The 17344-nt window shown below is 43.1% G+C and overlaps 1 protein-coding gene across 1 annotated transcript in view; it reads left to right on the top strand.

Moving 5' to 3' along the window:
- SLIT3 (slit guidance ligand 3) overlaps nucleotides 1-17344 on the top strand; it is a 595338-nt gene that overhangs the window by 164683 nt on the left and 413311 nt on the right. The gene's annotated exons all lie outside the window — the stretch shown is intronic.

Below are 17344 nucleotides of genomic sequence, written 5' to 3'. Positions count from 1 at the left end.
GTGTGTGTGTGTGTGTGTGTGTGTGTGTGTGTGTGTGTGTGTGTGTGAGAGAGAGAGAGAGAGAGAGAGAGAGATTGAGAGAGAGAAGGGGGTGATGTACATTTGAATTTATTTGTGCATTTATTTGTCCCATTAAGTTCCTACCCCATCCATAGGGTAAAATAGGCTCCTGTGCTTTTGAAAAACCCCATCACCTGAATCTGAGTAATATTCTGCAGACCTAATAAGAAAAGCTATCAAGAAGCCAGGAGCCAGGAAACTCATGAATAATCATGTCCTTTGGTGAAGCTTCCTGGGGAAGAGTCAATGAAGGTGATTAAGACCCGAGGTCCAGAAGTCTAAAGCAAAAAAGTGGGTTCTGGATCCCCAGGGTTGAGCCCTAGGCTATAATGGGTCAGCAGTTATACATAATACACATTATACACACACACATACACTCACACACACACACACACACACACACACACACACACACACACACTCTCCCTGTAGCCAGAAAAACATGCTGGCCTATTCTCCATATGGGAAAGCTGAGCCCAGGCCCCTACCTGTGGGTTAGGCTTGTTTTTCGGAGTTGAAAGGAAGGTCCAGGGGTCACCAGGTTTAACCTCCAAGGTGGTCAAATTGCATTGTTGACACATGGTCCAGTCTGACCACATGATTGGACTGCTGTCTCCTGCCACCTTAGGAATGAAAGTGCTCACTTGATTTTCCAGCAGCCTAGGAGTGAGAAGCAGCCCTGCCTCTGTGGCAAAATGCCCCACCTCAGTGTCAGGAAGCCCTGCCTTGGTGGCAGGTGGTGGAAGGAAGTGTAAGGCGTGCCCAGGACATGGCAGCAAGGGTTTGGAGGGATGTTGAGAAAGTAGCAAGCCAGTACAAGAGGCAGTGCCCACTGGCTCCCTTTTATTTGGAGTCTTTGGGTTCACCATGGATATTTCCATTTCATGCTGCTTTTCTAACAGTCCCTAATCAGCATTTCCTCCTGAGTGGTCTGCCACTTTGGAGGAAGACTCTGGGGAAGGGGTCCCCCTCCTCCCAGCCCTGGCCTCTGACTGTGGTGTCCAGCCTGGCTCCTCTCCATACAGTAGTGAAATGGAGAGAGATTATTCCTAGTTCTCTCTATCTGGCATTCTGACCTCTCTGTTAAATAAAGGTGATAAAAGCAGGACTGACTGAGACATGCCTTCCTGGGGACCAAGTCTAAAGTCTCTTCTTGGTCTCCGGGGTCAAAGAATGCTGTCCCATTTAGACAGATCTTCCCAGCTTGCCCTAGGGGTGAAGGGGGAGTGGGGAGAAAGATCCTGGAAGGCCAAGGCTGGGAGCCAGGTTCAAGGTCTTGGAGCTTCTATAGCCCAGGCCTTTCTCAGCATCCCATGTTTGTAAAACTTGTTGATGTTTTTTGTCTGTGGCCCACAGGAATACACACGTATCCTTGACATCACAACCAAGTGAACAAATGCATACAAATATATAGGTGCCGAAAAAAGAGTATCATGAAATGGTACTTACCTTTCTGGTTTCACTGGTGGTGAGAGTAAGCATTGTTTCCATGTTTCTGGTCATTTCTATGGGATTTCATGTTTCTGTGAGTGTTAGTCTTTGACAACCACTGAATTGGTCTCATGAATCCAGAAGTAGACAACCACCCACAGGTGGAGAGAGCAACGATCCAGTCTACACTCTCACTTTGTAGAAGAGAAAACAGGTGCACAGTGAGGGAAATGACACCCAAGGCTGGATATAATCACCTAGGTTTATTGAGCAGTTACTACATGCCAGGAACTGCCTAAGGTGGATACATAGTAGTGAGCAAAACACATGTGATCTGTATCCCCCAGATGCTTAGAGTCTCGTGGGGGTGGTACACATTGAACAGTTAAAAGAACAAATTGGCATATAAAATTATAGCATGAAATGTGATCAACTATGGGAAAGGAAGCCGGGAGCTTTAGTGGAGACCAGCTGGGGTCAGGGAGGGGTAGGGACTCCTTTTTGTAGGGTGGTCAGAAAGCTCTCCCTGTGGCTACGAAAGCTAGGTCCAGTCCTGTGGAAGAGACAGTTACGGAGGGGTGGGGGATGGAGGAGGACAGGAGCCAGAGGAGTGGCAGAGGAGTGTGCTGAGCAAGGGAAGTGGCCAATGTGAAGACCTCGGGTAGAAGAGGAATTGAACCTGAACTGAAGGAAAGACAGTGTGGCTGGAGCTCAGTGTCCCTAGGCGGTCAGGAGGAGGCATAGGAGCGCTTTTGGCCTTTGGATCTTATTCTGAGGTCACTGGGAGCGTTGAAAGATCTTAAATCACGTATGTGACATGATCTGACTTATGGCTTTAAAATATTCCCTTGGCTGCCATGTGGAGAAGAGATTGGATGGGGCAAGTGTGGAAAGAAGGAGAGATCTGTCGATTTTTGTCTGCAAAGTCTCAAGAAGGAGGCCAGTGGGTCTGCCTTTGTAGTGGCCCAGATCTATGCACACTTAAAAAGACTGCACTATTAATGAAACGTTGGCATCTTAGGAAATGATAAAACAGGCTGCTACATGTAAAAATTAAGTAACTCAATTTGTTTTAACAGCTTGTGCTCTAGTACAGCAATTTGTTTGGCATATACACAGGCTCCATCTGAACAGTAATTATGCCATGCTAATTATTTTACTGCATTGTGTACATCTGACATTTAGTTACGGGCAAGTGTGTGAGAGTAGATTTTCTTCCTTCCTCCACCTGTCTGACAGGTAGTTTTGTTTCCCGTACCTCTTTTCCACCTACATTGTCTTTATGCCAACTTGTCATCTGCAACGAAATCGTGTTTCCATGACAGCTTTGCTCAGCCATGTTGCCTGCAACTAGCAGACAATCACCAAAATAAACAGTTGACACAGATGTCATTCTCATCCTCCCATTCTGCCTCTCCCTCCCCCTTGATCTAGCTCCTACTATAAAGATTTTAATTTTTTTTCTTCCACGTTGAGAAAGGAAAGTGATCCCTGTCAACCTGCAGCATATCCTCTGCTACGTCGGCATGTCTCTCAGTGGCTTCTCTTGTGACCTCTGCCCTTCTCCATGGAGACTGCTGGCAAGCTGACTCCTGTGGCCCTGTGCATGGATGACGCAGTTCAGCAGCTGTGGGTGGTAGACAGACAGGCTCCAGTCTTTGCATCCATGGGGTGGGGATGGGGGGGGGGTGACAAAAGTGGGCTCATGGCTCAAGAAGCTGGACCAAGGCTGCAGCGTGCCCTTCAGATGGTGCCATTTACAAACACCATAAAGCCATGTCAAGCTTGGTACTGGCCCTGCCTGCAGAGATGGGCTGAGGGCTGGTGGGGAGGGCTGGAGAATGACATGAGAAAGGACAGGAAGCTCCTGCCTATGGACAGAAATGCAACATCTCTGCTGGGATAAGGGCAGGAAAAGGAGGGAGACACAGATCAGCACCTCCTGTTGGTCTGTCCTCTAGGCTGGTGTCTCTGTAATGGCCTTTCCACAAAGAGGAAACACTGTGCCTCTCTGTTGGAGGGAGGTAGTTGGGGGGGGGGGGGGGGCCGGGCAGTGGTGAGACCAGAACAAGAAAGAAGAAATGTCTTGCAAGAGAAAGCTACCAGAACCCCATAAGGCATTTTATAAAGAAATGAGCCTTGCTATAGGACTCTAAATCTCAACATATAGCACATGCACATTAAAATGAACACGCAGTCTTGTTAAGGGTAAAAGTAAGTGTCCTAGGGGTTTAGAGATCACAGAGCCTTCCCAAGGCATTCTTTGTGTTCATTATATTTCCTTGTGTACTCGGGGTTAGCTAAGATATGTGGTGTACCTTAGGGAAATACAGACAATAGACATGAAGACCTTCCACTTGGTACAGAAATGTGTTCTCTGAGAAGTACTGGTTCCTGCTAAGTTCAAGCAAGCTTAGATTTGGATCTTTCCAGCTTACATTTTGCTATTTCAGACCTAAAGCTGCAAACCCTCTGGCCATGAATTTGCATAATCCAGCGCTCCCTGTGAGTGCCAGGCAACCTTCTGTTGGTTCACAAGATGATTTTTGGTGGCACATGAGCCAATATATATATGTATGTGTGTGTGTGTGTGTGTGTGTGTGTGTAAATTTTAATAGTTATGTATTCATTTTAGTGTGCATTAAAATATGTATAACCAGCACATCAAACCCATGTTTTAATGGATATAATAAAGTTTCTTGTATAAATACAGGTTTGGCATGCCTTCTTTTTCCTTTCTGCGAAGCTTGTTCTCACTTTACATACTTGCTCAAAACTTACTCCTTTTAGGCATCCTGTCCTCAGTAATTCCACCTGCTCACTGTAGCCCTCAGTTCTCTCTCTACTTCTTGTCCAAGAATGACATCAAAGTCTTCCTGATCCTCCACCCTTCCCGTGTGACCCTCATGTTTGCAAGAAGGCTGCTACACAGGACTGATGCCTATGTAAGACCTCCTTCCCTCCAGACTGTGTTTTACGTTTAGAAAGCTCAACCTTTCACTCACATATCCTAGGGGGATCTATTTCATACGGGTGTACCTACCGCAAGGGCAGTGGAGAGTGAGTTTCAGCTTTACAGTCTCAGTAGTAAAGGAAGGCAAGGGAGAGCGAGGTAATGGATGGATTAGAGGTAGCTAAGCCACAGTCAGCCAATGGAGAAGATAGTAAGAAGTACAGATAATGGTCTCTGGCCTTATATTCTCCAAGGTGAAAAAGTCTGATGAAAAGTTAAACTTAAAATCGTTTATAAATTTCATATTAAAAAAAAAAACTACAGAGAAAAAAACAATAAATAACCTTTCTTTAAAAAAAAATAGTTTAAGTCAGTTTATGGTCATAAACTTGGAGAATTGAAAAGGAATTGGGAGATCATTTGGACCTGATCAGTATTTTAAGAAATGAAGAAATAAGTCAGAGATAAAAGGGCTTAGTTTTGGCTAAGCAGGTCAGGATCCCTTCTCGGCCCACCCTGCTAATCCAGTGGTTCTCATCTGGAGCAAGCTTCAGAATCACCAACGGCTTATTAAAACACCCGTTGCTCAGCCCTACCCCTAAAGTTCAGAAGGTCTGGGGTGGAACTTGTGAATTGCATTAAAACAAAAAAAACATTTTAAGTTTATTTATTTTTGAAAAAGAGACAGAGCACGAGTGGGGAAGGGGCAGAGAGAGAGGGAGACACAGAATCTGAAGCAGGCTCCAGGCTCAGAGCTGTCAGCACAGGGCTCCAACCCACGAACCGTGAGATCATGACCAGAGTCAAAGTCAGACGCTCAACAACTGACTGAGCCACCCAGACACCCCAAATTTGCATGTTTTAAAGTTTATTTACCTTAGGAGAGAGAGAAAGAGAGAATGAAAGAGCACATGAGCAAACGGGGGAAGGACAGAGAGAGAGGGAGAGAGAATCCCAAGCAGGCTCTGTGCTGTTGGCACAGAGCCCAACCTAGGGCTTGATCTCAGGAACTCAGCCTGAATGGAGATCAAGAGTCAGACACTTAACTGACTCAGCCACCCAAGTGCCCCAACTTTGCACTTTTATAAAGTTCCCAAGTGATGTTGGTGCTGCTGGTCAAGGAACCCCACCTCGAGAACCATTGTGCCAACCAATTGCAAGCATGCAATTAAACCAGTACTCCCACAGCAGGTTTTCCTAAATTATGCTGTTTTAATTTGTGTTTCTTTGTGTGCTCTTTAGCAACTAAGTAATATAGTAGCAGATAATCAATGTGGTTAACAGGCCTGCTAACTTCATTCTTGAAATTGCCAGTGGTCGCACTGTTTGGAAGCCAGAGTCTCTCTGCTTGTATGACCCGGCCATACCTCAAAACGGCTGAAAAGTGGTCCATCTCAGTCACTCTGCTCTTGCCCTGTGGTGACCACTACCACACATCTAAGGGACCTTTCTGGTCCACGTTTCTTGATACTTTTCACCATGCAAATAAGTACCTAGAATCTGTATATGGCAACCTTTTATGTATTCTCAGGCATTTTGCATAAATGGTATCACATGTACTGTTGTGTAACTACTTAACATATTTTATTCAACGTTATGTCAAGCTCTGGTTGTAGTGAAACATCTCAACCTACTTTATTTTAACTGCTTTGTGGTGTTCCATTTGCATATACTCAAGTACGTTTACCTCCCCTTATGTTTCAAATTATTTTCAATAGGGTTGGTAAGGTTTTAATATTGCTATTAATAGAACAATAAATTGAAGTAAGATTACCATTTTGAACTTTGTTCATATATTCACTCACATAACGATCATTTGTCAGGTAGCTAATTTGTGCCAGGCACTGTTGTAGGCCCGGGAACTACAGCAGGTAATGAACTAAATCCCTCCCTCCTAATGAGTACTTCATAGGATACTTGAAGCAAGCCTGCCCCACACATGTTACTACTCATATTTCACAGATGAGAAAACTAAAGTTCTCTGATGTTAAGTGACTCACTCAAGTTCTCATTGAAAAGAGCAGGGAGTTTTGAATCAGATCTTTTTTCTGTAATTCCAACCGTCTTTCTAGCATTTCACCCAGATTTCTGGTGAACCTACAATTACCATTCCTCATCTTCATTCTCTTTGGAGGCCCTGGTTCCTTTTTTTAGCAAACTGTTAATTTGGAAGTAATTTTAGATTTACAGAAAAGTCTCAAAGACAGTACAGAGAATGCCTACATACCCCTCATCCAGTTTCCCTCATTATTAACATATTACCGTGATATGTTGCCAAAACTATGAAACTGACATTTCTGTATTACCATTAATTAAACTCTAGACTTCGTTTGGTTGTCACCAATTTTTCCATTAATGTCCTCCCTATTCCAGAATTGTGTCCAGGTCACCCCATTGCATTTAGTTCTCATTGTCTGCCTGGCACCCTTTGGTCTCTGACAGCTTCTCAGTCTTTCCTTGTTTTTCATGACCTTCACAATCAGTGTACTGAGGCGTTTAGTTGAGTTCATTACAAGGTCCAATTAAGGCAGTATCAAGAGTTTAGGGGGCTGTAACCAACTCACCTGAGAATTAGTTTGGTGGGCCCTGGCAGTAAAGGGAAGTTGCCACTTCAACACATCAGAAAGGGGCATCTTGTCAACGCTGCTGCCTGATGCTCTCCTGGTGCAAAGATGCAGGGAGACAATGGAGTGACCCAGTGTCTTGAGTGAGGGTAGAGGGGCTGGATGCTGGCTATCCATGGCTGATGATAGGTTTCAGTGGCTTACCAGGGGATTTTAACCTCCTGCCCCTCAAGGTCCTGTTCCATTTCTAAGTATCATGGAACCTCAATGTGACGTGATTGCATCTCCCCCAGCTCTGCCTTTTTTTATGAATATCTGTATCTCTCATAAGTATGTGCTTACTTCTGATGACTCCCAATAAAAGACCTTCTTCAGTCACAAAGGGATGAGAAGGAGCTTCCACTGTCTGGGTTCTGTGATACTGTCACCAGAAGGAATTTGATTATTACATTTTCCAAGCCCACTGTCCATGTTGGCAGCAACATGGAGGGATCAGAACTCTTTGAAACAATGTACAAATTATTGATTAAAATTATTATTAGGTTCAGGATGGGAGAGCCCAGAAAGGGTCAATTTTTAAAGCCCACTAAATAGCCACCTGCTTTCTTAGAAGGGCAGTGTTTGGGACAGTTTCCATTTTAAATTTATATATGTAAGTATGTATATTTTAAGTTTATTTTATCTTGAATTTATATTTATATATGTATATGTATATATATATGTATATACATAAGTATATATATAGATGTGCATATATATGTGTGTATATACATATATAATATATGTGTGTGTATATACATATATATATGTATATCTATAACTTGTATGTATATAACTTGTTTACTTCCACCACATTATAAAGTGAATGTTCAATGAAAAATTTTTAGAAAATTTTTGGAAAATAAAATCTAAAAATGACTATCTGTGATCCACTTCCTGGAAGACAATTACTGTTGATATTTGGCTTGTTTCCTTCCATACGTTTTGTTCTCAGGACATATTATGTAACATACTTTAAAAATATTTTTCTTACGATATGATCATAAGCAATTTACTTGTTTCAAGTAACTATAAATAAATACATAATGGTTTTATATTTTTTTTTCAACGTTTATTTATTTTTGGGACAGAGAGAGACAGAGCATGAACGGGCGAGGGGCAGAGAGAGAGGGAGACACAGAATCGGAAACAGGCTCCAGGCTCTGAGCCATCAGCCCAGAGCCCGACGCGGGGCTCGAACTCACGGACGGACCGTGAGATCGTGACCTGGTTGAAGTCGGACGCCTAACCGACTGCGCCACCCAGGCGCCCCTTAATGGTTTTATATTTAAATAACCTTTAATTCACTTGATCATTCTATGATACATTTGGCTAATTTTTGATACTGAGAGAAATGTTTTTGAAAGTAGAGCATGTCCTTTCCTTATATATTCAATTAACTCCATAAAATAGAGTCCCAGAAGTGGGACTACTGGGTCAAAGATTATAAACATTTTTAGGGCTTCTGATACATTTTGAAGTAGAGGGGCAATTCAGCTTATTTGAGCTCTATGGGAGCCAAGTAATGGTGCTACCTTTCCTAACTTTGTCCTATGTCATGGCTTGCTCTCTAGACTTCAGCAAACTTTGACTTGTTCATAATAACTAAAGTTCTGATTCTTTCATTCCTTCATCAGTCAGTGTCTGTGTCAGGCTATCAGATGCTAAGGATGAGCCTAGCAAAACCAGAGCCCCCCTGCTCTTGTGTCAGAAGCAGCATCTGGCTCTGGAAGACCCTGATTTGGTTGAGAAGAGAGTTAGATAAACCCTTTTGAAAGCATCTCTCTTTACCAGAGGCTTGATGCCTACTATCTACTTCCTGAACCTGAACTGTTCTGATTTTAGAGAAAGGTGGCCATCCCATGTTCAATTTGAGGGGCATTTGATCTGAGCCCAGGAGACCAAACTAAAGTATTTTGTTTATGGTGGATAAACCATTTTAATTGAAAGGCTGATGCTGGGGCCTTGCTGTTGCTGCCTCCTTTTGACATTGAAATACACTTGGATTTCTCATAACAATGGTAAGTGCAGTCTGGAGGGTTTCTTCACTGGTTTTGCAGGTGGTACCTACTTTACTGTTCTCTGAGTAAAGGCCCTGGTTTTATGGCTCTACCCTTTAGATCTTCCTCATTGGTCATCTTAACCTCACACAAAGGGTCTTCATTTGACTTTTTTCCTTTTTGTGATTTTGACTGGGTGGGAGAGTGCCATCTTGAAGTGGCTTCCTAAAAGGATTGGAGAAACAAATGTCTGCGTCTTGGCAGCCAGTAACTGAAGTCTACAGGAGTAACTCTCAGACCAGCTCTCTGATGATGAAGCCGTGGTCAGTTGTCTGGGGAACATTTTGTCTAAGTCACTTGAATCATTGAAATCAGTGTAGACTTTTCATTGTAATTATGTGGATCATGAAGTCCTGATGACTCCCAGTGGATGTCAGTAAAGAGTGACTAATGGATCATGGGGTCATTTGGTTAAGTTGGCGGGGGGAGAATCTGGGCAACCAAGGACAGTGCTTGAGGCGGTCCTTATCTGTGGCCAACCTCTGGCAAGTGCTCTCTCCTTCTGTCACTTAGGAACTCTGACTCATCAGGGCCTGCCTCCCCAGCTTCATTACAGGAAAGCCGGAGACACATGGGCAGGTTTGTGCCTCTCCAGCTTTGCCCCATGCCCCCTGGTGCCTCGGTAGTTGATATCACTGTGTCAAGAGAGCAGAGCCTGTGTCTGTGAGCAAAGCTGCCATGGAGTGCTTGTGAAAGGCAGTGCCCAGTGTCAACCATGATGTCATTTGAGAGTCAGCCCAGCCCAGGCCGTGCTCTTTATGATGTCACCACTAAAATCTCTTGGCTCTGAATTATAGTTGTTTCTCTTATGCTAGCTTTTTGTGTTGTTAGAGAGGAAATCGTCGCTGCGGATATTTTGCCTTTACCTCTAAATACTTTAAATATTTTATCTCTCACAACATCCTGATGTTCCCTGGGTGAGGTCTCGCATCCCTTTCTCTCTTTCCCATTTCTCTTTCTCTCTCCCATTCTCTCCATCTCTCTTCTTTTTTATATACATTTGATTTTTAATTGGTCAGGGTACCTGTCACTTCAGAACATAAATAGAATATCCAAAGTGGATGAGTGTTAAAAGAAAAGGTTTTAAATAAAAATCTATCACAGATCTTGCATGGGAGGATATTCCTACAGGGTCTTTTGAGGTCAAATTTTGCCATAGGAGAGCTGGAATCAGGCTCTATCAGTCTTCCTATGGCTTATGGGGCCATGGGGCCCCTTCTCTCTGTGGGCTCCAATGCAAATGTGTTGTCATGAGATGAACTAAAGAGCAAGTTAACCAAAATGAAGTCCCTAAGGAGTGTCAACTCTGGGACACCAGTCGATGCTTTTCCAACATTCAGGCTAGAAGCGCATTTCATCTCTTGGCAAGCTGGTTTCATCTCTACCTGAGGAAAGATAAAGAATTTTGCTCAGCAAATGTAAGCCCCTGTTCCCAAGCCTTGTTCCTCTCAAGTTGATGGACAGGTATGGAAGGAATGCGTTTGTTGGCAGGTATTAGTTCGTACTCAGGCACAAATGGAAGCCATGTTCTCATCCATCCTCTCTGGGCTTTGGGGAAAAAAGTCATGGTGGGGGAGATATTGTGCAGGGAGAGGGTGCAGAACAAGCTGTCTTAGTTTCAGCCAGCTGTCACTTGTCAGTGGATTCCAACAATGGCGTCTGGCTCAGCAAACATGGAAGCCAGGAATGTGCCTAGTGATGGAAGCCGAGTGACCAGTGGGAGGCAAGATAAACCTCCACTGCAAGTCAGGAGCAGACTACGAGGACTTTGCTTGCCCTGGATATATTCTCCCAAAGAAGGGTTTTTCCCCACCCTGTGCTGTTAATCAGTCATGGCTCCATCCCAACTGGGAGGCTTGGTATTCCCTTTGCTTCTGTTTCCAGACAGATGGCTTTTCATGGCAAGCAGGTGGCTAAGACAGGAATTTAGAGACCTAGTTAACCTGAAGTTCCAACCACAGGCTTGGCCAAATGCATTACGGTTCAAGAGGATGCTGCATGGCTGTTGCAAGCGATGCTGGAGATCTTAGCTCCTGTGTAAGGATGTGCAGGATGTAATAGGCAAAAAGCAAAGGCCATAAAACAATAGGTACAGAACATTACCATATTAGTAATCTCTATTCTCTCTTTTTTCAATATGTCTTTGGAAAAGAAGAATGGAAAGCAAACATGCCAAAGATTTAAATAGTCATAATTTCTCAAGGTGGTATTTTTTCTGGTGGTTATTTTTTCTTTGAGGTTTTTCTATTTTCCAAAAATTTTTTTATTTCCCTTGATGACATATGATCACTATGTCTAACAACCTCTACCTATATCCATAGTCCATATCCATCTATATTTTTCTCCAGGTTTGCTGTACAGTGGGATAGGTTGAGCACTGCACCAGCACTGGCTTAGAAGGGGTTAGTGGGGTCTCAAATCTGTCGCTTGATTTAATTGTCAAACTATCCCTGGACTATGTCTTCCCAGAGAAAAGGAAGCCTTTTTCTAATTTATCTGTGCAGAAGGGATGCCTTTTTCTAATTCATAGAGTGACACTGGATTTCTTGGAGCAGCCCTGCATGTGTGTGTGTGTGTGTGTGTGTGTGTGTGTGTGTGTTCATGTTAATAATTTTGGCCATTCCATTTAACCACCGTATTGTTTTATAAAGGGGTAATTATTCCTCACTCTAAATGTGTCAGGAATCTTAATACACAGATTGAGAGTTTGGAAATGGCTTCCTGGAGGGGTAAATAAAGTTCAAGAGTTCTTCAGAAGGACAAGTTTTCTTTGGGCCTTATGACTATGCTTTTATGTGCTTAAATCCATATTTCTTAGGGGTCAGAATGGGTTGGCGGAGGAGCACGAATATGTCACTTTAAATTTGTCAGTAACAGACATTAACCAATAAAAGCTCAGGTAAACCCCCAGTGTCGTAGGGATGTAGTCAGCGTTCACTGTTCCAGGAGATAGTGATGGTGTCACCAGCAGTGTAAAATAAAGGGACCATGACCATGTGGCTCTGCTGGGGAGTGGGAGATGCAAATTCTTTCATCATCTTTCTAATCTATTTGTTTGTGTAGCCTCGCCTTTGTTATGTTGAGGAAACTGAGCTAGCTTAACATAGAGAGCATATAGTTAGCATGAAATATCCAGCAAGCATGAAATAATGGAACCAAATGGCTCCTAGGGTTCTTTCCTCAAGTCAGAGAAAAATGTGATGAGCCAAGAGGATGCTGGGCTTTGATACACATGCACAAGGCAAGCTCATTCCAGAAATAGTATCCCTGACCCCAGAGATGGGGGCGGCCTTGTTTTAATTTCAGGGTTGGAATAATGACAGTTTTATGAACAACCAAATAGTTATTCCGGGTTCTTCCCTTGAGAGTGTGGTCTGAGACCTTGGCTTGTGTAGTCTAAGTGTGTAATAACATCTGATTGTGCTCCCAATGATCCTGTGACAGCCTTCACTTTGAGTTCTGTTTCGGAATGCCCTCCTATCGGGGAGCACCTAAACATAGGCCCTAGTGGGGCGGAATTTAGAAGCAGCATTATCTCAGGGCAGTCTGGGGCCAAGCTGGTCAACTCCCCACTCTCAGCTCGGTGAAAAGAAAAAAAAGTCACCCCAACATTTTGGGGATGGTAAAAAGAGCTACCATTTGGTAAGCAGAGGGATTGCTTGTAGGGTGGCTTACGAACAGCTCTAGAATTCTCTGAGGAATAGCTAGAATTAGCATGTCAGGTAAGGTAGGGTAGAGGGAAATGCACAGAATTGGAATTACAACAGCTCCTGGGTGACTCAGAATCGTCATTGTCCTTGATGTTATCTCCAGTTTGTAACTAGAGGAAAAGCTTTCAAACCAGAAAGGAATGTTGGTTTTCCCTCTCTTTGCAGAATAAATGCTTCCAATTTTTACTGACAGTGGGGTCTTCAAAAATGTTAATGATGAGATTGTGTTCACTTCATAGAATGGCTTCCAAAAGTAAATACAGAGCAGCAAGGAATATCAAGATGAGTGATCCCTTGATTAGTGGTTGACTATGAAAACCAAGCCCCTTCAGTTCTGAACACTAAACATCAACAGGATAGGACAGCCTTGGTGTCAGTCAGTGGTTGAGGTAGACAGGCCATCAGGGGTCATGGGAGAGTCTCTCTATGGAAAAATCAGGTGTTTGAGGCCCAGACACAATAGACACAAGCCCATGGGGGGGGGGCATCTTTTGCATCACTGTGGTTGATAAATCTAAAACTATATAAAGTATGATACTCTAGAACTTAGATTTAGTCTTGCTCTCTCTTGAATGCAGTTAGGTAGAGATTAAGTCAGTTTCAGCACTCACCAGAAAGGTGTAGGTATTGAAACTCCTAAAGTTAATTCTGAGCCATTGGAGTTCAGAGGTAAGGTCCTGGGCCACAGCTCCTGGAGTTTTCCCATAGGGGTGGTTCAAGAATGGCCATGCTGAAGAGTCCTTGAGAACACAGATGTGATGTTTGGCATCTGGACTGCAATCCTGGCCTTACCAGTTAGTAGCTGTGTTAATAGTTCTCTAACTTCAGCCTCCTTGTTGCTAAATGGAGGGAAATACAGTATTTCTATATATAGTAAATACTTATGAGACGTTAGAGATCTCATGGAAAATTCCCAAGGAATCGAAGCTAGGATCACAAGAGAGGATCCTATATGAATCTTGAGACAAAAAACACTACGTTTATCGTTTACTTATTTTATAACTGGAGGGTTGTACCTCGTCATTCCTCTTATCTATTTCTAAAACAAGTAGGTCTTGAGGTTGTAATGTACGACTTAGGGAATATAGTCAATAATATTGTAATAACTTTGGTAACTAGACTCATTGTGGAGATCATTTTGTGATGTATAAAAATATCAAATTACTATGATGTATGCCTAAAACTAATAGGATATTGAATGCCAATTATACTTCAATTAAAACACACACACACACACACACACACACACACACACACACACACACACTATGAGCAGACCAGGCAGCACAAAAACAGGGAAAAAGGGGCTATCCAGCTTCTGGGATGTGAGTGTTGGGTCAGAAGCAGGTAAACCAAGACTGTGGTAAATAAAAAACCAGTGAGAAGCCAAGGGCAGATAGATGCAACAGTGAGGGTGGATGGACACAGAGCAGGTATGTGTGCAAGGTAGCAGAAGTCTTAGATCACATGCTGTGTTAGTTTCTTACTACAGCTGTAACAAATTACTACAAATTTAGTGGCATACAGCAACACAAATTTATTATCTTACAGTTCTGGAGGTCAGAAGTCTGAAATGTATTTCACGGGGCTGAAATCAAGATGTTGGCAGGGCCACACTCCTGGAGGCTCTAGGGGAGAATCTACTTCCTTGCCTTTTGCAGATTCTAGAGGCCACCTGCATTCCTTGGCTTATGGTACCCCTTCAATTTTCAAAACATCAGCATAGCATTTAAATCTCACTCTCTGGTTCTGTTATCACATCACCTTCTTTCTTCCTCCTGGGCTGGGAGTGAATTCTGATGGATGGCACTAGACAGAAATCACTTCTCTTAGAAAGGATTTCTCCAAAGCATGTGTTCCCAGAGCAACTCTCTGAGGAAGATGGGCAAGGCTAGAAAATCAGGTCTCTGTTGCTTCTCTAATTTATGTCTTATACCATCACCCCCAAGCCAAGCACTCTGACATTGTATCTGTGATCAACCGACTGTGTTTCTTGAAAGATCAAGTTAAGTCCAATTTTAAATGGGAAGAAAGGTAGGACTCTCTTTACATTCCTACTTAAGGAGATATTCTTCTTGGTTCTGTTCTGCCCATGGAGTAGTTTTAATAGCCAGAATCAAGGCTGGTTTTGGAAGCTGATGAGCGATGAAGAGCTTTATAATAAAAGGGCTTTTATTGGCCTCCCATCAGTTAGCTGATTTTTTTTTCTTTAAATAATATGACAAATTAGTGTTCTGATAAGGTTGCCTTTGGTGTGGTTTCATGAGTTGACATAATTAAGAGCCATTCCACTTGGCAGTGTTGCAAGAAAACCATCCAAGTCAGATGAACAAGGAAATTACTTAATTAGCAACTCAGGTGAAGACTGGCTCTTGAGAAAGTGGATGTTAAGATTGGAGGGAAGACAGGAGAGGCACACAGAGGCAGCGTACCGTGGTTGGGTGGCCTGCTGAAGACAAACTCCCCCATCCCTTTCCTGCTGCCCCTGCATGAGTACTTGCTGACCGTGTACCTGAAATGGGACATGGATGCATTCTGGCTGTACTGCTGCTCACCTGTCAACACCAAAGAATGATTGCGATTTTGGTTCCCTCCACTTCTCATGAAATAAACATCACCTGGCAATTCCTTTGAGATTGATTAGTCACTATTTCTTTCCCCTGGGTCCTTCTTTCTGAGTTAATCATTGTTCTAAACAACGGCAGCATTAATCAGGATGATAACAGTTTTTAGTCATTAACAGCATAACCACCTTTTGTGCCTATTGGAGTTGCCTTTATCAAACCATCATGAAGATTGGAAACTCATTCTACAGTGGGCGCTATTTCCCGGGAGAGCCACATGTGCCCATATCAGGAATGTGCCTGTGGGAGACTTAGTTTTGGATAGTTTCCAGGGGTCAACTGCAAGGCAAGCTGGAGAAGTCTGTTCTGGTGGAACTCCAAGACCTTTGCTGTGGGTGAGCCAGGGTCTTTGACTTCCATATGTATCAACTTTGATGCTTTTAGTAGCTGCAGAGGCAGTCCAAATGTCGTAGTTCAGTAGGTGGGTTTGGGATCTAGACAGACTTAAGTTCAAATATAAGCATCAGCACTAACAGGTCATTGGACCTTGGGAATATTTTAACACAAGAGTAAATACAATCATCTATGTGGAGTACTTTTACATGGTGCCTGATACATGGTAAGTGCTCATAAATGGTAATTTAAAAACTGAGACCACTGAAATTGTTTAAAAAAATTCATGAGACTCCAGTCTGTTTTCCGGGACTTTAGAACCATAGAGTATGTATCCTGAGGGGGCAGAAACAAACCATAGAATGTCATAAATGCCATTCAGGTGAAAAGATGGCTAGAGTGTTCCCTACTCTCAAAGTGAGTCACCATCAGAGTGGCAGACGAGTGTATAAACAGGTTCCTGCAGGTGCCAAATGACACAGTTACCCCTTTTAACAAATGTTCAGTTTCATCTCCTATTGATGGCCAAGGTCATAAATCCCTCAGAACTATATACCATCCAAATTCCTGGGTCATCGTTTCTCTGGAGATCCAGAGCTGACCACTTGGGTGACTACTCTTGCACCTTAAGCTTAAAGTGCAGACTGAGGTCTGCTCCTTGACCCTGTTCTCCTGGGTTAAAAGCTTGGCCTTGGGTGCCTGGGTGGCTCAGTTGGTTAAGGATCCAACTCTTGATTTTGGCGCAGGTCATGATCTCACAGTTAGTGAGATTGAGCCTCACGTTAGTCTCTGCTCTGACAGTACAGAGCCTGCCTGCTTGGGATTCTCTCTCTCTCTCTCTCTCTCTCTCTCTCTCTCAAAATAAATAAATACACTTTAAAAGAAAAAGAAAGCCTCGACTTGGTCTGGCTCTGCCTAGGGTTTCAAGAAGAACAGTTAGTGAAACCACTAACTCCAAATCTTCTTTCCATTTCGTGCTCACATCTGCCCTATCAAAGGTGGGGCACTGAAAGACTGGATGAAACCTCCAGGCCAGAAACAGCTCCAGGCCCTGTCACTAGGGAGGCAAACTCAGAGCAGGCTAGTGCATGGTCTTAGCACCATCTGCCAAAGACTTTTCCACCAATACATGCAAGTCTTCCATTTAAGACCTCATGTGACACACAACCTATCTAACATGAATTCCTGGATAAAGACACCGTCATATGTACACATCAGAAAGGTACATGTTTCACAAATATTCACAAATTCACAAAAAAATCAGTTTCAGTGGTCTTTCTAAATTACCATTTATGAGCACTTGCCATGTATCAGGCACCATGTAAAAGTACTCCACATAGATGATTATATTTCTTCTTGTGTTAAAATTTTCCCAAGGTCCAAGTGGAAAGCATGTATCATAGAATCAAAGAGCTACGACCACTGTTCTGGGCCCATGTCAGAGTGTCATTTCCTTGTTATGCCAACTCACGCTTAAGAAACACTCTGGAGGGTTCTCAGGTGCTATTTAAATGGCTGAAAGAGAAAAGTCTAAGTTTTCAAATCTATTACATCTATTTCTGATTTCACT

Source organism: Herpailurus yagouaroundi, unplaced genomic scaffold (assembly GCF_014898765.1).
Source record: "Herpailurus yagouaroundi ecotype Mexico unplaced genomic scaffold, PumYag 29, whole genome shotgun sequence".
Classification (NCBI taxonomy): Eukaryota; Metazoa; Chordata; class Mammalia; order Carnivora; family Felidae; genus Herpailurus; species Herpailurus yagouaroundi.
Note: the sequence above shows the minus strand (reverse complement) of the source record. Positions and strands in the feature narration are given on the sequence as shown.